Here is a 26784-nt window from a genome sequence, read left to right on the forward strand (position 1 = left end):
GGTTTTTAAAGAAAAATAAAGGAAAAGGAATTTATATGTAATCTATGTAATCCCTTGGGATGGTTATTTCTTAGGATTGATAGCAATTATGAAGGATATGTTAATGCTTTCATTGTAAATTGGGGTGTGTGAGAAGTTGCTTCATTTCTCGATCTAAACATACCTCTTCTCTTACCAACATTATTTCCTGTTTTTCCTCTTTCCTCAACTCTATCAAAGGTGTGAAAAATACAGGTTTTTCTGGCTGCAAAGGGATCTGTTTGTGGTAACTCCTCAGAAGGGCAGCATAAATTCTTCCCTAATAGGCTTGGTAGAATTAAACCAGCATTGTTCTGGTTTCCTTTTTCTGTAGATGGGGTGATAGTAAATTGTGATTGTCTTGCTGTGTGGTATCTCACTCAAACTTCACTGACAGTTTCCATGTTTATAAAGGCATACAGGCACAGATGGATCTTAACATCCAACTGAGACACTCAGTCAGGAGTTGTGAATGAATTGGAGGAACTCCCTCTATCCATCGACTGTATTTGGTGTCTGTTTTTTGTCTTGGAGTAGGTGTATGAGCATCCCCCCTCCCACCAGCAGCATTGCTGTGAAGTCCACATTCAGCAGGGCTGTGCTGCAAATCTGTGCTCCTGGGCACACAACTATGTTCCAGGGCTTGCAGTCGGCCTGTGTGATGCAGAGCAAATGTGATAATTAGGAAAGGACGAGAGAACTTTCCTGGTTCCTGTGAGATGATACTCTTTTGTTAACATCTAAAATACGCATTTGTTTTAGCACTGCTTCATTTTTGGGGCTGCCAACACTTTGACAAAAAAGCATTTTGGTTTCTTATTCTTTCTCTAAATTACAAAACTCTTCTATTTTCCTTTGGCTTGATATTGGGTCTAGGGAGTTTTCCCATCCATAATCTAACTGCTGTGCTTTGACGTATCTTTTCAATTTTTGTGGGTGTCATGTATAGTTAAGACATACAGGATTTGTCCCAGAAAAGAATGTTTTTCAGCTACAGTTTTGTTCTATGGTAGTGCATTTGAATATGGAAGTGCTTAGGTGACAAAGGCTCCAGAGTACTGGTGACTGAATGCAGTCAGACCTGCAGACCTTTTAGCAATGAGGGGTAATTTTTGTCATCTTTCCAAACAATCTGCCCAAGGTTCTAGTCCTAGTGAAGCTCCTAAAAAGTATTTACAAATAAAGGTATGAGTTTCTCTCAACCCAACAGCTACTTATTTCAGGCTGACTTAATAGTTTCATAGTGCAAAGGCCAAGTATGGAGATAGTTACTGAGAAATGTAGCAAAACTGATCATTCTAAGGGATATTTAAACTCTTTCATTTATCAGATGCTTTAAATTAAGTGTGCATATTTCAAAGAGAGAATTTGTGGGAATCAAACATAAAGAAGAGCTAGCTGAGAAAAGAAGCACTGGAAAAAAGACTTAACATAAATGGCAAAATGATTTAATTCAGATTTTTAGTCATAAGGAATGACTGCTGTATGAATATAATATTCCTAATACTCAGTGTGGGCCAAGCTTGCTAGCTCATGACTACTTCATACCTGAGATGCTAACATAGCACAGTGTGATGCTTGTCTCTGATATACTCTGATGGTGCAACTTGAGATAAATCATTACATCCACTCAATCCTTGGCCTAGTGTCCCTAGCTTGTTCTTGCTCAGAAATTAATCACTTACAGGTACAGCTTTTTGACTGAAGCTCGAATAAGGGAGAAAAAAGATGTTCTGGCTGAGATCATGAGAGGTGGGACAAAATTCACATACATGGATGTTCCTCTACTAGGAAATAGAGGAACTGCTTTTGTTTTTCAGTCTGCTTTTGTGCTTTGAAGAATTCCAGTGTGTTGAATGATAATGAAGGCAACTGAAGTAAAAATCCAGCATGCTGCCTTCAGTAGAGTACAAATTTTTGCACAACACATCAGCATTTACCTCTAGTTAGAGTTAATTCAACTCCAGGCTGTAGTAACTGAAAATCATTTCCAGCTGATGGAGGCATAGGCAGATGCTTATGTGAAGTGCTCAGTTGCATATGGATAACTCTTTCCTGTGTAACAGATTTTTCCCACCTCGTTGGTAGTTTCACAACAAAAGCGGGCATGCAAACTACTATGCTTTCTCACTTCAGTAAGGTTTTATTTCTAGATGAGAATTGAGGCACACTGAGAACATGAGGAAGCTGTTGCATAATGCCATTATGCAAATGGTGTGGGCTCATCAATATAGGATATTACAGATCTACCAGGAGTTCAGAGCAAGGCAAGAAGGATGATCAGGTGTATGGGAGATCTCTCATGAGGAGAGATTGAAAAGAGTGGGATTGCTTACCTTTGAGAGGAGATGAATAAAAAAGACATGATAAGAATCTAATATTTATTATTTTGCACAGAGAAGGCAGTTTGGGAACAGCTATTCTCTCTATCTCATGATACTAGAGAAAGGGAATGCTATAGAATGGTGGCTGATAAATTTTTCACCTCATGTGCATGCAATTAGATAATGGACTTCTCTGAGAGGTTACTAAGGGATTTAATGTGTTTTAGGAAAAGATCTGGCAAAAATTGTGAATGAGAATATTCTATGTTGTTAGTATATATTAAAAAAAAAAATACTGGAAGAGGTCTGAAATGATAGACTTTAGATTTCCACTCTAATTGCTAGGAGACATCACAAGGACGTTTTCTTGGGGGATGGGTTATCCCAGATCTGCCTAGTGTACGTTTTTTTGCATTTTCCGCTGACGCATCAGGTTATGCTTATAGTTCTAGATGAAACTAGATTTGAGCCCATGTGGCAATTTCTGTGTTCCTGGTTGTTTCATTGTCAGGCTATTTCAACGGCTGTTGATGCCAGCTCAAATTTACAGCCGTATTACTTAGTGCAAGCTACTTGTGCCACGAATTGTCCTTCTGTTTGGAACTTCTTCAGCGTTTACAAGATAGTGGGTCATGGTCTATGAGCACGGATATAGGCACAGTGGTAATACAAACAACAAATAGTAATTGTCCATGTGAACATTTAGAAAACATCCCCAACTACAAAGATAAATTACTATTGGTAGGTTGCAGTTATGCATCATGTATGGGAATTGTTTATTATTGCAATTGTTACGCTTTCTTCTTTCTATGCAGGAAGGAGATTATGGCTAGACAGAAGAAACAGAGAGTAAAACAACTTCCCCTTGGAAGCCAGTGTCCAACTCTACCTTGGGGCCCTGAATGAAATAATGTTTGTTATTTTTGTCTAATCTCCAACCAACAGAACTTTGTGTTTTAAAACTGTCACATAGATTAGGTTAGAATTTTTGCTCTGTATTTGAGATAGTCAAGGAAAATGAACTACCTTTGACTATTGGAGGCTCTCAGGGCCATTCCGTTCTCATGTAACATGTGTAACAGTTAGCACTACTCCTACAGCAGGCCCTAGAGAAGAGAATATGATTCTTACAATACTCATCCCTTTCCCACTCGTAGAAAAGCAGCCTCTAGACAACACATGCACGCATATTTAAGCTTCTTTCTTCTATGTATGCAAATACATATTTGTACCCTAGCATATAGGCAAATGTGTATGCATCCAAAAGAGATGATCACCTCCTGCTGTTCAGAATTCTTCAAAGGAACTTGGTGTACCAGCGTGCGGTCCCAAAATAAGGCACTGAAAATCTCAGCAATCCTATGAGGTTAATACAGTTCACTGTTGCTTAAATTAGATCACTGTAATTCACTGCATCTCTAGTGGAAATTAAATTTGTGTTTATAACTAAAGAGCAAGCTAGCCAGGTTCAGGAGCACATTTTGGATGCAAAATACATTAAGCCTATTGTGAGTTGGTTATTGCTTTTGGTGCCTTGAACTCCTCAGATGAAAGCACACCATGATATAAGAAGTAACTTGTGGTATTTTACTTTCCATTTATGAACTCAATTTTTAAATTTTTTTCTCCCAACTCTTCCAAGGCAAATCAGAAGACGCTTAGTCTATTCAATCCTTACAGCAAAGCAATGAAAGCGTAAGAGTTTTCTGATGCATTCTGAAAATGAATGCATAAAACAGCCAAAGGAAAGGGGGTTTGTCATCTAACTTCTGATGGGGTAAGAGCTTTCCATTGATATCAGCCATGGAAGAAAAGCTGGTTTTATGTCATGAGACTTCATTACTAAAAATACAGTAGCATTATGGTCTTGAAGTACCGGGAGGCTTTTTTTTGTTACAGTGCTACTCCCTAGTAGATTGCACAAGGAAGTTGGAGATGAAACTACTGTATGCAGACAAATCCATATTGTTGCTGTCTGTATGCTTGCTGTGAAACTGCTCTACAGCTATACAGTTTGAAAGCAGAATCTCATGAAAGTAAAATCAGCATAAAAGTCAGCTTTAGACTTCTATATTCATATTTATGAATTGAAAAACCTCAACCATGATCTTATCTGGAGCCTGTGGTAGCAGTTGACAACAAATGTGCCCTTGAGAAAACTGTACACAGTAATGTCAGGGAATCATGGATATTCCATCCTACTGCTTCTTGCTCGCATCAGTGTTGTTATAATAACAGTAATGGTAATTATTATTAGAAGCTTGGGTGCCACAGTATATTTCTGAAGGCATGCAACTATTGCTCAAGCAATCAGCTTTGAGTTTGCAGTAGCTACACTGAAATGGGTTTACTTTTTTCCTCTGCTCACAGTGAGGAGAGACACTATTCTCTACATTCATGGACTGCTGAAAATTCAGGGTAATTAATTTTTTTTCTTCTTAAGTATTCTGGTTATTTCACTACTCCTGTTCAATCTGCACTCGTTTGTATTGATTTCTGAGTCCGCACTCTCCTCCATCAGGTTTTTCTGTAGACCCATGAAGATTGTCTTTTATTTAGAAGGGATACTAATCAACTACAAGTTAAATTTCTTACCTCTTCTCACTACTGAGATTAAAATATATATATGATTTTCTACAGTTGCTAATATTCTGTTGAGGCTTTTTTTGATGTGGTCGGGTAGAGAGGCGTTGGAGAATGCAAAAATCAAGCAAAAGACTTTGGTTATTTATTTTCTCAGTTACCATCTTGTATTATTACCTTCAAAGGGTTTCAATATAAAACTTGATGTGGGAGGGTAGTCCAGCAATAAAAGGCAGAACATACCACAGTATAAGATGTTCATTGCAAGTGTAAACACAGCAAAAAAAGGATGATAAGTCTCATTTTGATTTAACTCTCTCTATATAATAGTCATGTGAAAGATGTAGCACGGCAGCTTATTGGGCCAGTCTTTGGGCAGAAATCTGTTGAATTCAGAAACTGAAGACCAGTGTATTTCAAAACATAACATTACTAAGCAGAGAGAGTTTGGGTAGAATACAGTAACAATGAGGTAGTGAGGGAAAGGAAACATTTCTAATAATACTTACATAACAACGTATCTTAGAATAATAATTGAGAGTTCTAGTGAACAGATTATGAAACTTTCTTTCCTATGGGAATTTCATTCATTGAAGGTGCTCAACTGATTAAGTAAACTGCCAAGAGTGTCAAGTAAAAGGGCAGACTTTACTTTAATTTTCCATATTTACAGTACTCAGAAATCAAAGCCAGCCTGATCTGTACGGCCACCTCTGTTACAAAGTCCAAGTGTCTGCACTCTTTAAATGGCTGGTATCTCATTGTTTAAATAGCCCTTTGATAAGTAACAATATAATAGTGTTGGTGATTGCCTTACGATTAGTCTATCAGGGTGGCCTTTTAGGTTGTAGTCCTGAGTTTTCCTTTCTGCTTTGTACTCATATTATTAATAAACAAAGCACACAGGTCTTTGAACTTCCAACCAGCACAAATGTCTGTGTATTTGTATGCGTGGGTTCACGTGAGTGTGTGACGTTTTGTCTTGGCGTTGTGATTTCTTTTTAACTGACAGAGCTTACTGAATGTTGTGGTGAAGGTTTTTGAAAATTACACTCCTGTAAGTCAAACTTAATGAAAATTTCTTGTTAGATGGGAAAGAAACCACAAAGTCTCATTGTAAAAAGTGTGGAGAGGGATAGGTGGAGCATATTGGGGTGAGTTCATATGTGAATAAGAAACCAAACCAATACGTGGAACAGCAAGAACTGAGAAAAGGAAGGTTGAAAGACTGAAAGAAGCACCTCTTATTTGCTGAGGTCCTAATCCCGGTGTTCAGAGTTGCAATTGTTGGGCAGCATTAGTTTTTCAAGGCCTAATATGAACTGTTATTTTCCAGGCTGGATGCACTGTTTTTGTTTTGTTGTCCAAGTGCGAACAAATTTGAAGCTTCTGGTAATCAAGGAATTATTCACATTGCTTCTTCTGGGAATTGTTCATTAGTTGTTTCCTGTGGTTTCCACCTGAACTTGGTCCTCATGAAAGTCTTTGTTCTGAAAAACACCCTGCTGTTGTTAGCATGAGTTTTGCTATTAACTTCAGCATTGGAGTCGCTGTCCTCTGTTTAAGCCTGGAGTGGAAGGGATTTCAGGGACTGGGCCAGGACAGAGAGCTGGCAAGTTTGGGGGTTAGTCAATGTGGCAGCACGTGGTATATCAAAGAGAAGGGAGCATCCTTCTTTCCAGTGGGGATCTCAGTAAGCTCACAATCTGTGAGTGAGTGGCTCTCAAAGGTCTGCAGAGGATTATTTGTTGGCTTTATTCTTGGCAGGTTATATATGTTTTATCTGACCTGAATTATCCATTGAAAGTGGAAAGTCTGTATTTATAATCACAGTTTTATTTTTACTGGCTTAAAAAAAAAAAAAAAAAAAAAAAAGGAAAAAAAAAAGAGCTTTAAAAAAAGGTACAAATCTCAATTATAAAATAGAAAATAATAGCCTAATCTGTTGGTGTATTATGAGAGGCAACTCTAAGCAATAACCAGTGTTTCGTTTTTGTTTTAAAATATATATATGTATATATATGTAAACTACGGCTTATGACTATATCATAGTAAGCATGAAATATCTCTACATGAGTACTCAGTTTGCCTGCCTTTTTCACTTACAGGACTGTATAGGACAGGTACAGCAACACACTTCTGTGAAAATATGATTTGTAATATTATATGACTCATGTAATCAGGAAATATTGAACATTATGGAGCATTTAGTATTTGTGCTTAAATTGCTCTAGACTTGAATAACTCTGATGCTCAGAAATAAACCTAATGGAAAAAAAAAAAGAAGAGAGAGGCTGCAATCAATGTTGGTAGCTGGTACTAACAGTAAATGGAAGTACGAACGTGCTTCTTTATCTTTGTGCTTTTTCTAAACATTCAATTAGTAGCCCAGTAAAATATATTTAGAGGTTAGATTTTGTAACTACACAGAAATATAAGCCTTTTTGCCCGAAATTTTATTGCAGAGAACAGCTAATTTTTTGTTCTGAACAGTGGTTTGACAAATGATCTTCAAGGCAAAGATGAAGAATTTTACTTGAGAATCAAGATTATTTTTTAACAATGGGAAGGGAAACATACTTCCCAATGTTTCTTCTTTCTGAAAATAAGTTATGTAGGAGATGCCGAAAAATTCAATTTCTGCTTTCTACCAGAGGGTTTTTGGAAGGGTGATGGGCTGGAAACATAGAAGTTATTTTTCCTCTAAATAGGAAAGTTTTAAAACTGATTGGGTTGCATATGGAGTTGCTTTTCTTCTTTTCTTTGTTTATTTTTTCGCCATTTCTTCCCCCACATGAGATAGCTGTGTGGAATAATACGACTGGCTGTTTTGGGATCTGAACACAATCTCACTCACCCTCATGTTGTTTGGCACTTGAACAGGAGTGACGGGCTTTGGTTCCTTTATCAAATAACTCGGTGTATCTATTTTTGTAAGCCGTGTCATTGGCTGAAAAATGCAGATCCCTCTACAATTATGGGGCATGACCAGGAGGAACACAGGCAACCAGACTTTACTTGGACTCCTACTAGTTAACTGAAATCCTACTCCAGTCAGTTGAGATAGGAAATGATATGAAGATATGGAAAACACTGAATTGAATTGATTTCTCTCTCTCTCTCTCTCTCTCTCTCTCTCTCTCTCTCTCTTTATTTTTTTTTTTTTTAAAGAAAAAAGACAATTGTTTGTGTATATTAAGGGAGTTTGATAGAAGTGCTGGGGGATAGACCAGAAAAGAGTGGGGCCCTGCATGTGTTCTTTTCTGTTTTCTTCTGCATTTTTTAAGTGAAAAAAGAAAAATGAAATTGCATACTTTAACCAGGAAAAATATCTGCATAAACTATAGAAGCACTAGAGTTTTAGCATTTGACAAGATGGCTTTGGTACATCAATTTGTGCCTGCTACAACTCTTGTTTACCTCAAAAAAATTCTCAGAGATGTGAACACTAATTCTGCTTGATTTTTTTTTCTTTTTTTCTGAGTGAACAAATAGTGAGGATCCTTCCACCATCAAGTCCTAGGGAGGGACTGGTATGCTGATGGTAATAATAGGGCCAAAACAATGTTTTGAGGTTTCCTAGAACAACAAAACTCTATTTCTTGCCATGTGAGCACTGGTCATCGTAGGGGACTGTCCTGTTCCTCAGATCTGCTCATCTGGATTAGCACCAGTTCAAAAGAATTTTCACTTGACTTTGCAGGAACACGAATACACATTTGATATGAATGTAGGAACATAAAATCTTTGTAAGACTCCAGCAGATTTGAAAGGAGCAAGAAGTGAGTTAAAATCTATTGTAATCATATCCATACTCCCTCTATTTTTCACAAATACTTTTGTAAACAGGTGTTGCAATTTGCCTAAATACGTAAGCAGTTGAGATATGCCTAACTTCTCAAGTACTAGCTAAGGCTGCGATAGCACTGAAAAGCAAATGGGATAAGCCTCAGTCCCATTTTTCTCATGGATGTGCTGTTATGGAATTTTATTCCATAACAAAACAAAGAACTTCTTTGTTTTGATTTGTTTTTCTCCTGTGACTGCTACCATAAGATTTGATTTTGCAAAATGATGGGAAACCTCTGCTTCCAGAAATTAATGAAAGTTTATGGTGACTAAGAACCTTGTAGATTAGGCCTTTGTATGAAAATACTCAATTGTTATAAACATATGTGACATTGTAGGCTTAATCCAGAATGAATGGTTTTCCTGCACAATTAGGTAAATCTTCAAGTTATCAGTTCACCTGGCTGATTAAGCTCATTGAAACACCCTTGTGCACTAACTTGGAAAATAGTGTGACTTTGCTAATACTGAAAAATAAGCATAAAATGGTATAAGCAGTAAATAAATGTCTTAGGCATTGGCCACAATTTAAGGAGGAAAAATCTTTGGGAAAAAGCTGGAAGCATGATATTAACTGGGTTGGTTTGATATTTGGACAAAGAAATCACTGCTCTGAGCTGAGCAGAGAGATAAGCGCCTTGACTTGCAATAGATTAAGAGACCTGCATTGGTTAGAACAAACCATGTTTGAGACTCTCCCCAAGTGCCGCCACGTTTAGATTTAAGATTAACCGCAGCAGAATGGTGGAGCGGCTGTTTGTTTTATGAAACAATCACTAATGACATTAAACAGACGGTGCCCCTTCCAACACGATTGTTCATTTGCGATAAACTGAGAGAAGCCCACAAGAGATTGCAAAAGAAAACTCATAAGTGCTTCATTTTGAGGCTCTTACCATGTCCTATTGGAGGTGACAATTAGTGGCAGAGAATAAGAATCTAACCGCTAATGCATTTAGAATTTTTTTTTCCAAATAATTTGTAAATATTAGCTTTCCTCTATCTTTATACCGAGGAGCTGAATGGTAATAATATAATGACAAGGTTTTCTGTGTGGATTTTTTTCTCCCTCCCTCCCCTTGCTCCTGTCTGTGTGAAGCCCCCACTAAGCATTAACAGTATTAAAAAGAGCGTTATCTATTAGTTCAATTAGACATCAGACATTTACTTTTCAATGTATTTGAAGACTGATTTGATTTGGGTCCAATCATTTAAAAATAAGAGAGCAGAGCTGTGTACAGAGCTGTGTACAGATATCTGTAGCTCTGAAGTCTTAATTGCAAATTCAGATAAGGATTAGAAGGGGCTGTATCTCTGTAGACCAAAGGTATTTGCTAATACCTGAGATATAAAAGTGGTTAAATTCAATATTTACTAATTTAGGATTTCCACTTTGGATTTTGATTAAGCTTTTTGGTTGAAAACCCCATGTTATTAAGCTGTGATGAAGGAAAAAACAGCCCTTTTATAAACCTCACTTTAACGCTTTATTTCAAATAATATATTTTGGACCGTCTAAAAGCTATTGTAGGACTTCATGTAAAGACAATCCCAACCCAAAAACCCAAGCGAAAACATTGTCAAAGGCCTGTTTAGTATTAAGCTTTTGTTTAGTACACAGAGAAATATATTAATAAAAAGTGTTTTAAGTGCTTATTACTGAGATGGTTTGTTTTGAAACACAGGCTTTTTCACAGCAGTTTTTACACTTCATTGTGTACTGTGAAAGACACACTAAGTAGAGGTTGTCAGGTTCCCATCTGAAGTAGACTACTGCTGGGGAATGCAGCCATTTATGATGCCACTCAAGCAGGACTAATCTAGAGTAGATCTCTTATAAATAACCAGCCAACAAAAATACTAAATCATTCCCTTTTGCTGATTGAAGCAGGCAGAATTGCTGCTTTAAAGAGCAGGAGATGCTCATTACAGAAACATTCAGAAAGAATTAGTGAATCTGTATTAGTGAGTCCCCTGGATACGGTCAGACATCAAACCTCAACCTTCCTGAAGGAATCAAGGCATCGGTTTCACATAGAGTAGTATTTTGAGAGTTTTGCTCATTTTTTCAGGCTAATGTTTGACAGACAGCTGCTTTGTTGTTTTGTTTCTGCATTATCTACTCTGACTGTTGTAAATCTCTCATTGTTAAACTCGGAATTGTATGTTCTAGCTTGCTGTAACTGATGCCCACAGTTGGTATAAATGTGGATTTGTGAGCCCTGCCTTCTCTGTCCAGTCTTCCCAAGGCTGCACCCTGCTCGCAAAGGCCAGGTTGAAATAGCCTTTTGCACCTGAAGATGTGCTTTGGAAACATGGTGCTCAGTCTTCCATCCCTCTTATGAATAATTGAGCCTCTATATATTGCTTATGGAAATGGAAAAAGAAAAACCACTTTGAAGCTACATCCTCCCATTAGGAAACAGCCTCCTACTTAAAAGGAAGAAATAGTTTTAATTTTTTTAATTGGAGTGACCTTTCTGTGTTAACGTTCATACTTAGGCATCAGGAACACACGATTATTTAAAGAAGTAATAATAAACCTGCGTTATTGTCTTGATGGGAGAACAATTTTGGCTCAAAGGTTGTGCTATGCAATTTGTCAATGAACATACCTCTTGTTTTGAAAATAAACTGTTGCCTTGGGAATCAGTGAAACCTGAAATGCACTCAAGTTCAGCACTCAAGTTCTTGGTGCAGAGAACAGCCAGCGCTTGCTCCGTACCTAAGTAAGGGAGTGCCTTTGTGCTGCACGGGTCTGTCCGCTTTTCTCTATCATTCCTCTTTGGAGGAAAAATCTTTGGTAAGAATTAATCCCAGGGTGAACCAGTGCACCTCTTGCTGCAAGTGTTGTGGATAAGAGAGGTCCAGAGGTCCAGAGTTCAACTAGTTTAAGGCTAGAGAAGTTTTGCTGAGTTTACATCTGTTTCCATCAGGATCAGATTCTTTTTAGATCTCAGACTGGTTATTACATAGTTCCTGTTGTTAAAGAACTGAGACTGAGGACAAATGATGGGTTGCAGGAAAATGTGAAGGATGAATGGGAAGAAAACGCAAGAGTTAGCATGTGCAGTACTTCCTGCATTGAGATTTACTAGCTTTAGTTTTGTGTCTAACAGTATGAGATGAAGTATCTGAATTCAATCCACGACGGTGATCTTAAAGTTCTCTAAAAATTCTTTTGTGGGCTATAGATATATTTTTTTCTGTGACTATGGATATTTTCTGGAAGTTGCTGGCTGTGACTGGCTGCAGTTTAGATATTTGCTAACGCATTTCCATGTTGGTTATTTTTCCAGGAAGGTCAGTAAGAAAATGAAAAGAATAAAAATGACCTTGCTAGAGTTGTTGTTTGATAAAGGTCTTTTTTTATTCCATTAGCCTCTAGATTAGTTTTGTGCTGGTATGAATCCAACCTAACTCTCTGGAAGTAAATTCTTCTGAGTTGAGATTCGGTGATGTAACCAGTAATAAAATTTGGCCCAGTGTAGTTATAAATATCCATCAAATAAAAACGATGGATTAGGACCCAGTAAATTCTTATTTGTGTAGTAAGATGGCCTCTGGATTACTTTGCATACAGTGCTGGCTAACCAGGAGAGTGAAAGGAAAGCGGTGCTGGGAGAGTGGATGCCATCGGTGCTTTGGAATGGTGAACAACACCAGGTCAAGCAATATGCATGAGTTATCCCATGTGACCTTCAAAATATTTGAGACCTACAGTGTTACGTATCCAGCAGTTTTGTGATGCAATGATTTTTAAAAACATACTTCTGACTTGGGGAGAATACTCAAACTAACAGTTTCTGACCTAAGTAAGGGCTCCAAGCAACAACTGCGAGACGGTCAAGTGACATCCAGAGCAATAATGGGCAGCAGTCATTGTGGAACTGCTGATGGCTGGGCAAGGAAAATTCATAACAAATGGACAACAGATAGGATCTTGAGCTTTTATGTATTTTTGCTGTAGTTTTAACACTTGTGTAGAGTAAAAAACTCATGTCTGTGATAAACCAGCAGTGAGTTTGAACTGCTCAAAATAATTATTTATAGCCCATCAAAAATTCCTGACTTTCTCCTATTTATAAACGCAGCTTCCTTTTCATATATTCTAAATATGTTGTATGTCTGTGTATTTCTATGTCTGTTGGCCCACTGCTGTTTTATTGTACACAAAGTGTTCAAATAAGTCTTAGCATCCAGTATTCTGTCTCCTGCTTACGTTTTTAGCATAGAAATAAACAAGAATTGGTCTCTATTTCCATAGGCAGGATATGCTTCCTTTTGTGTTTTGCAGCATCACAGATACTGTTTGTGACTGGCAGTTACTTGTCTCTCAAGACAGTCAACGATATACCACTGATGGTCATCAGTATGATAGCATTTAATTATTATCATATCCCAGATTGAAATGATTATCCTTTGTGGCATGGCTTGTATTTTACCTTTTTGTTTGCAATGCCTTTTATAAATTCTTGAGAAGAACAGAGAAATAAGCAAAGATTGGCCAATTGAATGGCATAGAAAAATAAGATACTAAAGGCAGAATGCTTGCCTCTAGGTCATATTTTTAAAAGAAAAGCATTAAATAAATAAACTTTTAAATTTATGGGATAATCTTTTGATGTCAGAAGTCTCTTAATGAGGGTTGGATAAAAAGTGTGCTTGCTTTTGGCCTTTCTGTTATGGTCAAGTAAAGAAGTGCTTGCATATATTATCTTGGCCAAAAAATCTCAAAAGGTTCCTGACTGGAAGGTAGAAACTCCTTATATTTCATGTTGACTCAGGACAGAAATTTAAATTATTTTATCTAATTGTATGTGTCTTGATTATGTAGTAGATGACAGTTGAATCTAGCTTTCAGATTTGAGCATAGTTATTCACATCTCTTTAAAGCTGTATCATTTGATGTGAACGAGGTTTTAATATCTAAGAGCTGTTAGCATTTGGTGTCTATAAAAGCTAGTACATCATTTCTGGAATTGAGGAATCAGAAATTAAGCCCTACAATTCATGAAGATTTTGTAAGGTGTACAGAAACATGTAGTTCATTTCATTTTTCATTTAAAATATAAACTGAAATTACCACATGAGAACACTAGTGTTTAAGCTGCTCCAGAAAGGAGTTGGTCTGAATTAATCCAAATGTTTTTACCTATTTTTTACAAGGTTAGCAGCAGTCCATAGTTGTTCTTTGATGTTTGAGTTTCTCTTGCCAAAGTCTCAATCTCCAAGGCTGTGAATTAAATCCGTTTGTTGGAATAGTAGTGAGAAAGACTGGTAAATCATTTAAAAAGGTAGATGGTGCTCAGTTGCTAGCAATTCTAAGCAAGTTTTTTGGTTTTCTTTTCTAGAGATTAAAGCAGTGAAAAAGGCTGGATTGTTTTCTAATACTTGTTAGATATTCGGTGTTTTTAAACTGTTTAACTTTGATAGGAAAGAAGTAGCTGAAGGTGTAGAGGCTTTCCCAAATACTTGCTGTGCCCATGCGTTGGGAAAGGAGCGCTCTCACCAGCTGCATCTGAGCAAAATTACGTTGCTTAAGGTGTTTCAGTGGTGTAGCATCCCCACAGTGAGCCCTTGTAACTTCCAAGTGGAACCCCACTATCTCTCCTGCTGAAGATTGTAGCTGATATTTCTACATGAGCTCTCTGGGAACACATGTAACACACAGGTTAAGCATCCTTTGGCTCTGCATTTGTCAGGGGACTTGTTTTACCTTGAACTATTGCACAGAACTGTAGGTAAACAGGCAGGAATGTGATGAGAACGTACACAGAAGGGGGATTTGTATGAGGAAAAGTTACTTATGCTTTGTTCATTGAACAAAAGAAAATAACGCTTTGAAAGGCCACAAGTATTAGTGTGTTATTATCACATCCCAGTTTCTGCAGAAAAAAAAAAAAAGTTTAAAGGACAAAGAGAACTTTTCTGAGAGACAGAAATCCTCTCTATACTATCTACGTATTTAGCATAGATGATGTGGTTTGTGTGCTATGAGTACCACTGCTATTTTTTCTGTCTGGTGCGTGATGCGTTTCCCAGATTAGAAGCATTAGTGCCCTCTATTGTTCATCAGAGAACTGTAAATATTCTTGTCGATGATAGTCCTTATTATCACTCTTGGTATCAAACAGACTTTTAACAAAAAACAAGCCTATCGTAGAAGCACATTTCTACATGCTAAACTACTTAATCAAAAGGATTACATCTTTTTTTGTTTTTCACTGTATTCTGCTACAACTTGGAAAAAAATCAAGTAATCCACGTGGGGGGAAAGTGTGTAGAAGTGCATATAGAAATAGATACTCCTTTGCTCACCTATTTGCTGGCAAGTTAATTTCTTTATGTGTAATTTTTAAGGACTGAAGATATTTTTAATCACCCATTCTAAAGTATTCTTAAGGAAAGAAGTTGGAATATTTGATTCTTCACCTTATTTTTTTTTCCTCCCTCTCTGAAATACATGTTTTATTTCTGGAAATCACACACTTATTATTTGCTAGACTAGTAGAAGAGTGCAACTTTTCTGAAGAACAACAGAAAAATAACCCAGCTAAACTGTGGGACATTATTTTATTTTTCCTAAACTACATTAAAGTGAACTGCAAGAATGACAACTTCATTCATGCAGATCATTTGGAATTACATTAAACAGCTGCTATTAAACAGCTGACAACAAAGGAGACCATTTTGATCTCAACAGCGCGGAGATTCCTGCAGCACGCTCCCCCAGCGATGTTATGAAGAACACATTGTGCTCTTGTATACCAACACACACTGCGCTCCCCACTGTGCTTGTTGCCAAACACTGCTTTTTCAAATCACTTTGTATTCAGTCAGAGATCCGGGAAGTCCAAATCCAGCCAGACAAATGCAGAACAGCTTAGTCGAAGCAGCTTTGACAAGTGCCATCACACAGACTTGTCGAACCAGAGAGACAACACAAACAAATATGTAGTTGTGGTCAATGGGGTGTGGATCTGCCCCATTGTGTGTGATGGCACCGGTTCCTGAAGAACGTTTTTCCACAGACACGGGTTAGTCTTTGTTAAAGGGAGAGTGTGCGACAAGGGAAATACTTGTTAGCTCCATGCGGTTGGATCTGCCAGGCTTCTGTGCTTGCATTTATTTGTTCTTTGTGATAGTGCCAGACACAGTGTGGGCCAGCACAGAACCAGCACACCTGTAAAGGGGCAGATTGAACTTCTGACAGTTAGCTGAAGGTTGAGGAATAAAATAAGAGTAAAGACCATTGGACGGGACGTTGTCTTGTGCTGTCCTTTTCTGTCAGGGTAGGAGGGGCACCTTTCCTTACATCACTGTAACCTGCTGTGTGTCGTAGCATGCCACATAACCCTTCAGGTTGTGTCACCTGTTCTCAACGTGTTGCCATTCTGCACCAATGCTACTTTGCAGCCCTAACCTTGACCCACTCTGTGCTGATGTTCCTCAGTAGCTAGATTCTTACCAGGTAGTGCAATTGTGACAGAAAATACATTACTGTATGGGAAGCTACTGTATATTCTGCACCTTAAGTAAAGTTTTTGTGTAATGTTTGCTGAATAATATGCAGACATATTGTTGCTCGGAGGATTAAAATATATCTTATTACCTTCTAGCAAAAAGGGAAAATTCCAGGAAAAGATTTGTCTAAATGTTCAAATTTAAATTTCAGATTGCATTTGCATAGCATTAACTCTGTTGGAGAAATAGGAAACTTTATTTTCCTGAGAAGTTTTGCAAGGTGAATTTTTTATGGTAGATTAGTTTCAGTTATATTTGTGAACCGTCTTTTGCACTTCCACAGAAATAACATGGAACAAGATGCAAAAAGTTATAGGACAGAGCTTTGCCAATCACAAAGCCATTTTGCAAGCTGGTTTTAATAAATGCATAATATGGATAAGAAAAAAATGTGTAAGATGTGTATTAGCTTATACTTAGCAAGGGTAGAAACTGGAGACTTGCTTGTCCAACTTTCTGTAAGATAAATTCTGCCTGTCATATGGATGCCACACTAACAATGGATGAAAACGGGAAGGTGGTCTGGATGGCAGTGTTAGAAAGGATTGTGAGGGACTTCTATCCTTGCTTCTTTGCCATGTGGTATAAGAAGTATTGAATCATGTCCATGTTGAGTTTGAGCAGTAGAGACTGTCAGGCTTGCCTGTGTATCATGAGTAAAAAAAAATACTTAATCTGGAAACTTTCATGCTTGGCTTTTTGAAAAATGATTCAAGCTACATCATGTGTTTCAATAAGTGTTAGTGTAACAAAAAACATGAGGTGATCCAGAATCTACAATAATCCCCAGGTGCTTCTCTGGTTGATTCTTCCCCTAAATTTGCCACATCCCTAAAGAGCATGGCCTGAAAACCCTGCATGGCCTGAAAACCCTTTTTGTATGTGCTTTTTGGGAGTTATCTTCTAGTCAGTGTATGTCTTTGCTAAGCTAGACTCTGATGGTGACGATGTTAGTCCAGATCTTCTGCTGTTAACAGTGAAGGGACATTTCACATTATTCAAAATGCCATTTGAAAGAATATTTTGAGAGATGTAAAAAGAAGAAAACAACAATCACAAAACACAACCCAACAGCAAACATCACAACACTTTCTGTTTACAATTCTAGAGCAATAGCTGCAATTGAGAATGTAATGCTGCAGCTGCTTTCAATTGTCTTTATTGTGTTTAAGTATTGTACCTATGGGGAAGTTTATCTCTGGGTGCGACAGTGAATTAAACCAGTTTTCCAGGATATGAATGCGGCTTGTATGTTTGCGGAATTGAGTGTTGAATTTAAAAACAATGGGTCTTGATTGCGCTTGGGCTTCAGGCAATGCTGAGGCTCCTTCCCAGGCCCAGCCCATGAGGGGATGGCAACGTTCTTTTTCAGTCTGTAGGAAGGCAGCAGGGCATTTTGGATTTGGTTGTAGCTTCTCTCCTATTTGAGCACAAGGCATCTCTCTTTCTGAGCAGGATTATATTTAGTGAAACACAAGTCTGAGATGAACAAAAGCACTTAATTCCTAATGCCCAACTTCATTAACATTTACTGAGGTCTGCATGTAAGTGGGATGTCCAATATTGTGCAATGGTGTGCATGCTTATCTTCCGCCAGTGAGGACACACAAGCTCAAGTAATGAAGAGATACAAGGAAAAATGATACAGAAACTGGTCAGAATGAGACTGAAAAAAGCTAATTTTAAAGCAGCCTTGCTTCTTTATGTGTCCTTGTATTGGCTTAAAGTAATTTGTCTTTAACTGATAGACATTCTTCTCAACATATAGCTTAATGTTAAGGACCTGACACTCAGTGGCAAGCCACAAGAAGGCTGAAGAGGCAGTATCATGAATAGTGAACTCTCTCTTGGTTTCCTTGACACCTGCATAGTGCATACTGCCAACTATGATAAATGGAGCAGAAACATAGACACTTACTAAAAAGATGGAGCAGAAGCTAAAGGCTGGAGAGAGAGACACAGAAAGATATATGCTTGATCTCACTTGGAAAGAGAAACAAATGGGTAGGAGAGCAAGTGAAGTTGAATGACATCTTGAAGACAGGAAAGGACTGAGGCTGAAGTGGCAGGAGGCCAGCAAGAGGAGCAGATGGGGGGTGGGACAAGTTTATTAGCAGCAAGGCCATTGGATAGTAACAGTGCACATACTGCTCAGGAAACAGATGAGGTGAGATGATAATCATTCTGAATTCTATCTGAATGTATTTTCTATTCAGATTACTCATATCTTGAAGTTGGTTTACTTCTTGGGAAACTTCCCTGGCAGATGGAAGAAAATTGTGCCATGCAATGCTCAGAAAAGCAAACATAGGAAAGACAGCAGAGCACGGTGAGGGAACTGAGATGCATTCCAAGATGTTTTTAGTTGCATTCCAGAATATTTTCATAAATGGAAAATGTTGCTTTCATTATTTCAAACTGCTGCCCACAGAGAAGCGAGGTAATGTTAAAGAACTCTGATAAAGCTGAAATCGCCTAAAGAATTTTCCCCTTTCAGTGGGCATCAGACAAAACACTAAGTTGTTTGGCTTGATAGTGGGGACAATTTAATTTTATGACATAATGTAAGGTAAATATGCGGCCACTATTCTTCTTAAAAATCCTGTATATGTTGACAGATGAGTGAATCTGACCTGATGCTGAAAAAGAAATCTGACCTTGCATATGCCCCAAAGAGCAGAAGAAATGATATTCCACCTGCAGGGCTCATTAATTAGTTGAATTTCTCATCTAATTCTTCTGGGTCAGCTCTGTTGCTTGTTCTGTTCCAGGAGGGGCAGGCGTGTAGAAGCCTTCTTGATAAGTATCTTCAAGATGTGGTAATTCAATCAGCAAAATGTGGCCTACAACTTCCATCCTCGCAGGGCAGAAGAAAGAAGCTGTTTTCTTTTGGGTAGCTACGTAAGCCTTTTAGATGACCTGACTTAAGGTTCAAGCAGACCTTGAATCAATCTATGGAAAATGTTTCCCATGGTTACTTTTCTTCTTAATTATCCAGTTATCTCTCTTCCATCTGGAATAGTTATTTTTTGATAAATTAACAGACACAAGTAGTTACAGCAGCGTAGTAGTATGTGCTATCGCATTTTTAACAATAGTTTAGAAAAATGTTTTTAAATGCTGATAGGTTAGTATCAATTATTTAATTTTATTGTAGGTTCCCTTTTTATCACAGCAAATTTAAGGACTAAATATTTGTTCTGCACTGTACCATGTACACACGCCTTCCATGAAGTTTGCTCTAGCCATGTGCTTGCACAGTCGAGGATAAAAGCGATCTGTCACCTTGACAGCATTTGAAGGATCTGTAGTGCTTTAGGAGGTATGATACCAGGGCAATTGGTAGTTTCATTCATCCTCAGCAATAAAGCCATTTTCATTGCTAAGGGTAATAAAAGTTGGCTGGTCTCTCACTCACTCTCAAGGAGGCAGAACATGCCCTAATCCCTTGCTCCAAATCGTGTGGCAGGCAGCAGCTTTTGGGCCATTGGTGGTAGAATTAAAAACAACTGACTGCTCTAGGAGCTTTGTGCTGCCTTTGAATCTAAGCAAGCATTCTGCATTCCTCACTGCCTCCGTGCTAGCTGTCTTGTTTTTGGCAATAATAATATCATTTTATGTTAACATGATGATATTCGTGCCTGTAAATCTTCAAAACTGTGTGAGTGAGGAAAAGATAGAGAATCAGTACTCGTCGCAACCACCTCTGGGGAGAAATTCAGCATTTGTTCAACAGCAAAGAATAACCTTACCTGGAAGTTCAGGACAATTAAAGCTAGCAATGTAAAATTCAGTATGCTATGCAAAATGTATATTATGCTTTAGGATATACGATGCAGGACAAAAAGAAAGACATCTTCCCTCACTGCTCTATGTGTTTGTTGCCCTAAATTAAAACTCTCTTTCTGCACATGAAAATAAATGTGTAGATGGCTCCCTCCAACATGGCGTTTCTTGAACTCCACATAGTGCACACAAAGTGGATTTTGTTACATGGAGAACTGGTAAGAGAGGTCCAAGATGTCAGACACAGCATGTACAGATATAACACAGAATCACAGAATTGTAGGGCTTAGAGGGGACCTCTGGAGATCAGCAAGTCCAACCCCCAGCTAAAGCAGGTTGCCTACAGTAGGTTGTGGAAAGCCAGCCTTTATAATGTGCGAGTGTCTACAGAATGGTGTCACTGTCGTTTTTTCTCTCTGCTGCTTAAAGCCCTAACCTGTATTATAACTGGTTTAAGTCTTGTCATAACACAAGTTTGATCTGGAGGCTTCAGCTTGTGCAGTTTTTGTGTCACTTCTAAGTTGCAGATGAGACAATATTAATTTTGAAGGAATTAGCCTGAAATTTCCTCGCACTGAGATGAAATGGCTGGAGTTAGCCCGGCTAGCTGCTAAAGGTTTCCTAATGAAAAGTAGGGTGATATGAAATTTTCCTGATAAAATGATCTCCAGCTTTCATTTGTCTATTAAATGCCAGCCTAACAGGGACAGCAGGGGTAACAACTGCTCGCCGAGATATCATCTACTTTCACATTCCAGGGACACTCCTTCACTTTGGAGCTGGTGCGCTCCAAATAAAGCCCTAATATCTGGCTGCTTGGGGCTGCTTCCCTCTTTGCGGCAGGGCGAGCGTCTCAAAAGTCTCGATGGGTTCTTATTTATTTATTTCTGATTTTAACCGCTTCCTTTTCCGGCAGCGTGTGACAGCTCCAGTTTTTGGTGTGGACAGGTGTTTATGTGCCTGCATTCCCCCCAGGGCCTGGGAGGGGGTGCGCGGGGAAGTGTTGAGTGCTGAATGTTAAGCTCGTTCCTTTGTATGGCTCAGAAATCTCTGTTGTCCAGAATTGTACAGATAAGGCAGACCCATTTGCTTCATTGTCAGGCGATGTAGCTGAATAGAAATGCAAATGTGACATAAGGGGACTGCGCTGGGGATGCGTTTGCTGTTACCTACTGTAACAGTGCTCCCGGCTGTGAGAAAATTCCTGCGGAATCCGGGGGGCTTTATTTTATTTTATTTTTTTTATCATTAGCTACAGGTTACAGGGAAGATTCTCCAAAAGAAAATGCTTCTCTTTTGCCGATGCTTTTATTTTCATGCGGCGGAACGGCTCGGTTTTAACTCCCTTATCAAGAGCCGCACGAACCGCCTGGACTAAATTGGGAGCATCTCCACACTGTTTGACAAATAGATTTGTTGTAAACTGATTTAGCCCTTTCATTGTTTGCATTTCATTATATAGCAGACTTCATGTCACAAAATCGGTATTCATTCAAAATAGAGAATTTAGAGATAGGACTGTAGCCAGATAAAAAATATTGCACAGGTCAGGTCTATTAACCATAGAATAATAGCAAGTCAGTGATCCAAGGGGTAGTTCTTCTGCAGGGAAGGGCTAACATAACCGAGGTCAGGAGTCAGAGCTCAGGACTTCAGATGTGGCTGTCGCCAGATTTACAAGTAAATCTACTGGGGAAACAGGGAAAATGAAGGAACCTCACAGCATAGGAGAGAGAAAAGGCAGCCCTGCTCTTTCATCTTAAATCTCAGGCTTCTCAGTGGATGAAGAATAACAGCCTGATTTGCTTAAGTGCTTCACTTTATTCAGAAACTCCGAGTTGCATCTTCCAAAGCATGATCCACGGATCTAACTCAATCAGGTTTAGATAATTTATTTAGAAAGTAACATTGAAAGAGAACCGATTCCTGCTCTGCTGCCAAGTTCATTATTGAACAAAGCCCGTTAGCGTTCTGAAAATATGCGTACCGAATGCAAACAGCACTAAAGAATATAGATACGGCCTTTAATAAGGCTGGAACAGTTTATGTTAATACCCCAGGAGCAGATAATCTGAAGTTGGAGTGAAAAGGTCAGTAGGATAACTGTATTGCAACTTTCCCTTTTCTGTATATTTTATTTCTACAAGCCTTTCTGCTTTTTTTAAGCCTTTGTTACACTCCTGGTAGTCAAGAAATTCTCACCTCTCTCAGAAAGGCCACGTGGGTGATAGTTGCAGGCAGAAACTGCTTTAGATTTTCTTATTGTAGCAGCTCTGCGCCACCATTCTCATGTATACAAACTTCAGCTGTTTTGAACACATCCCTGCACTGGTTCAAGGCAGGTAACAGCCAGGGAGTTTCCAAGGAACTGGTGTTTCATTGGCGAGTATTATTTGAACTCTGTTCAGATAAGTTGTAACTATATTCTTCTGGGTTATCTGGTCAGCAGAGATATTGTGTTACAGCACTGGTATCAGATCTGTTTTCGAGATGCACAAAAATGGATGTAGTCTCTGGAAGCAAGTAATCAGGAAGCTGTTCTGCAGTGTTTTATTAAGGGAGGGGGAATGCAGTAGTGAAGTGTTCGGCTGAGAAAGGGCTGTACAGCCCAGCTCCCAGAGGAGATACCATGAGGAGCGTGACATCCTGTAACTTGGTGAGCCTGCAGATCAGTTCTCTCTCACAGAATTGTGAGCTTTGGGGGGGACAAAATTAATAAAGAAGCTTTGAACTAAATGAAAGATAGAGCCATTCACCTGCATGTGTGCGTTGGTTCAACTGCCCTTTTACTACATACTTTTTTGAGTAAGAATAAATACACGTAGATAACCACGAGCCTAGGATACAATATGTTTGTCTGTGTATATGTATAGGTATAGTCACGCACACATGCCGCTACAGTAATTGAGCCAAATGCTTTGTGATAGAAGTGTCAGAGGCGCAGTAAATCTAAAGGCTGTACTTTCTGGATCAATTCACACCTTGAGTACGTAGTTCTGCAGGAAAATACTGACTGGATCTGCTTGAACGTCATACAACGGTCTTACGGCTTTATTCAGCACATTTAAATGATTACAATTTTCACTTTTCCTTTTTATTTGTGAAAGACAGAAATTTCTATCGTAAATGGGTTAATTTCTAGAAATAGAGCACCTGAAATAGGGGCAGAACTGAAGATAGAAAATAAGCTAATAGGAAAAGGTTATTTCTGCATTTTTCTCATTGAGGAGTTTAGAATGTAAACCCAGATCTGTTGGCATTGAATTAAGCTGGATGAGTGTGTGCATAATGTTTACACCTTAACCATTACACACAACTAAATCTATTGATTGGAGATTGAGTAATTGAATAGGACTAACTGACTGGTCAATAGGAATGAGACTGCTCTAGGAAAGAAACTTAGGTGATAAGAGAAGGCTTTAGCTGCAGACGGGTGACATTAGGATTATATTGTTTCAATTGTATTAGTACAGTAATATATATATATATAAAAATTGTAATAACCAGAACAAACACCTTTTTTAATTAGTGATTCTGATGTACTAAAAATCAGAGCTTTGATGTTCAGTTGGATGGAGCTGTAGGACCTGGGAGAAGAGCAATTGGTGGCAAATTCCCCCTTTCTATAGAAGCTACAGACCCAACTGGGAGCTGCGTGGCCATGCAAAAATTTAAGTCGTCTCTTCATATTCATGATGGGGGAAAAGCACAAGATGTGCTTAACTGCCTCTCGTACTTGGTTTATGCACATATTTCTGCATCCGAGAAATCATTTGACATGGAGCCTGACTGTGCCTCTATGCAAAGCTTAATATGTTAAGGGGTCAGTCAGCTGATATATGACTTCATAAGAAGCTGTGTTTACAGAAGGAAAAATTAGATATTTCCACTGGGATAGGTATCAGTTGCTTTCAGTACCAAAGCCCCTACCTGCATTAGATTGGAGGTGTCTAGAGATACAAGTAGCTAGCACCTTATGGAGGGATATTTTGTTTACTCTTGAGCAGGTGAACTCAACCTTTGTTACCAGCTCCTTTTAGCTATTTCAGAAATGATAATTTCCCATGGTGAAAGCTCTGACTTACCAGCACAGTAAGGTTATTCTGAGTTAGTTGAAGACATTTTCATTATTCTCATTTGTCTGCTGCAGTTCAGGATTAATTCTGCAGCAAATTCTTGCTTCCCAGGTCAGTGAAATGTTAGAACGTAAAGGATCTCACCTTGATCCTGGAGAGAACAGCCATGCAATTCTATATTACACTGAGTTTTCTTAATGTTTGTGGATAATAAAATGGGACACCCATGTGGAAAGTTCATGATGGACAGGCAGATTAGATTTTTGATTCTCAGTACTTGATGTAGATGCCTTCCTGCTTGTCAGTGGTTATTGTACCTAAACTGTACGTAATTTAGCATTCCTTGCACCTTTAAAAAGTGGAACGCCTTTAATCTGTTGTTTTAAGAAGCATACATTAGATGTCAGACAACATAAAGACAGCACGAAAAGATAACCCTGATGTAAGTGATGGTTCCAGTCATCTAGTGTATGGATAAAAGATTTCTGAAGCTATGCTACGTGGCAGTTCAACATGATCTGGCTGTTTGTTAATCAGAGAACCTAAGAAGAACAAAGGAGAGAGAACAAAACCGTGAAAAAAATTGTTGTATAGCTAGGAGATGTACAGTAGGGTGACTCATAGGGTGGTGGGATTGGATAAAGCAGTCATGAAAACGATGAGCCATAGGAGGGCAAAATTTTTCACTTTGTTGCATGTGACGTGAGTTTGTTGGGAAAGGGGATAACATTTTGTATTCAGTCAGAGAGCATGTTCTGTAAATCTCTTCAGTTACCTGTTCCCTGGGTGTCGCAATAGATTAAGTCGCTGTGTGATGATATGACACCGCCATCACTCGTCTTCCTGGGATATTGCTGGAGGCAACAACAAACCTGTGTCTTTGGCACATGTGAAGGAATTTAGTGCTTGAGGGGTTAAATTACACAGGGTCCCCTGTGGATCAGCTTATGCTTGGACAGTAATAATAGCACTAACATTAATAATAAAAATGCCAGAGAGAAGGGAGTGGAGGGAGAGTAGGGAGAGAAAAAGAAAGAAAGAAGAGTAATGGAAGATGGGCTGGGACAGTCAGGTGGAAAAAAAAAAGGCAAGCTGGAGATAATGCATTTTGTACAGCAGGTGTACAGGCTCCAAGTCAGATGTCATAGGAGCCTCCTGTAGATGCACAGGCACAAATACACAGCGCAGAAGGTTTGAGAATGGTTGGTGGCTCTGTGTATGTGTGCTCTCACTTCAAGCTGTGATATCCTGGGGCCAGTGTAACAAGCAGTTCATGTCAGCTCTTAGTAAAGACTATTGGGGTTTTCCCTGGGGAAATATTCACACTCTGTCGTCTTCTTTTCTATGTTCAGCACCTTGAGCTTCCAGTCAGGTGGGAGGCTGATGGGGAAGTGGGAAAAGACCCACTGAGGGACACATCTCATCCCCCAGTTAGATGGAGTTAAACTCCTAATCTTGCTTAGGAATAGCTGCTGATGCTGTTTTCCTCTTTCCCTTCTGGTTTTATGGGATATAACATTTCGCTGCAGTACGGGCGATAGGATGGGATGCCAGTTGGAGTGTTTTGGTTCTAACAGAAAGGAAAAGTAGTTCAAGAGAGATATTTCTACATAGGTGAGGCCTTCTCACGTATGAGAAGAATGTGGATTTATTTTATTTCTCTATAGATAAGCCATCGCAGGAAGGGACGGCAGGTTATCACATTGAAAAATAAGAGATCTGAATTTGTCCTCTTTCAGATTTGTTATTTATCATAATAATCCTTCTAGTGAAAAGGACTAATTTACTCTTTCTATAGGAATATTTTAAGTACGATTATCATAATATCACAGCTGCTGAAAAGGTCTAAAATAGGACATTGACCTTGAACATGTTCCTGTGCTTAGTATGTGGTGCTTAACATTCAAGAAACAATATAACTGCAACTCATTTATTAATGTATAATCTCAAAATGTTAACTCTTGCTCTGTAAATACATGCCATAAGGATTGTAGAGAGCTTGCAGTATCCCATGAAGTACATGTGGTATTTTATCAGTGTAAATATGTATAAGATTTTCGAGATTTCTGCTGGGAATAATCCATAACTAAAGTAAGTTTTCCCTTTGGTACTGCACTAGTTTATGATTTAATTTTTACTGACATTCCACCAGTCATATTATTAGCTCCACAAAATGAAAGTGAAATAATCCTGTATTAATTAAACAGAGCAACTGAATTCCCTCAGTCATCTTATCCTTGGCTGTCTGAGACAGTAATGCACTTCAGCTTCTCTGAAGAAACTTACACTAAAAAAAGAGCTCGGGGTAATAGTGAGATATCCATATTGAAGTGTTACCTGAATTATCTTTAGGGAGTCATCGTTTTTTGGTAGGTGACAAGCATGTGCAGCTTCCTTTTCCTATTTTTTTTCCCTCTCGTTTTGTCAGAGGCTTTGGAAAAGATGCTTTGTCAAGAGAATAATTTTCATTTACAGCGGTGTGAACTGTTTTCTATTCTGTTTCTATTTCATACCAGTGAAGGCAGTCATTTAAATACCCATGCCCTTGAAAATCAAATGAGGAGAAAATATTGAGATCTTTTTTTTTTTTTTGAGACCGGAGGAACCGAAAGCAGTTTAGT

The 26784-nt window shown here is 38.5% G+C and overlaps 1 protein-coding gene across 5 annotated transcripts in view; it reads left to right on the plus strand.

The window, feature by feature from the left end:
- Window positions 1–26784, plus strand: part of ESRRG (estrogen related receptor gamma) — a 381433-nt gene that overhangs the window by 197121 nt on the left and 157528 nt on the right. The gene's annotated exons all lie outside the window — the stretch shown is intronic.

The sequence above is a fragment of the Phasianus colchicus genome, chromosome 2 (assembly GCF_987193195.1).
Source record: "Phasianus colchicus chromosome 2, bPhaCol1.hap1.1, whole genome shotgun sequence".
NCBI lineage: Eukaryota > Metazoa > Chordata > Aves > Galliformes > Phasianidae > Phasianus > Phasianus colchicus.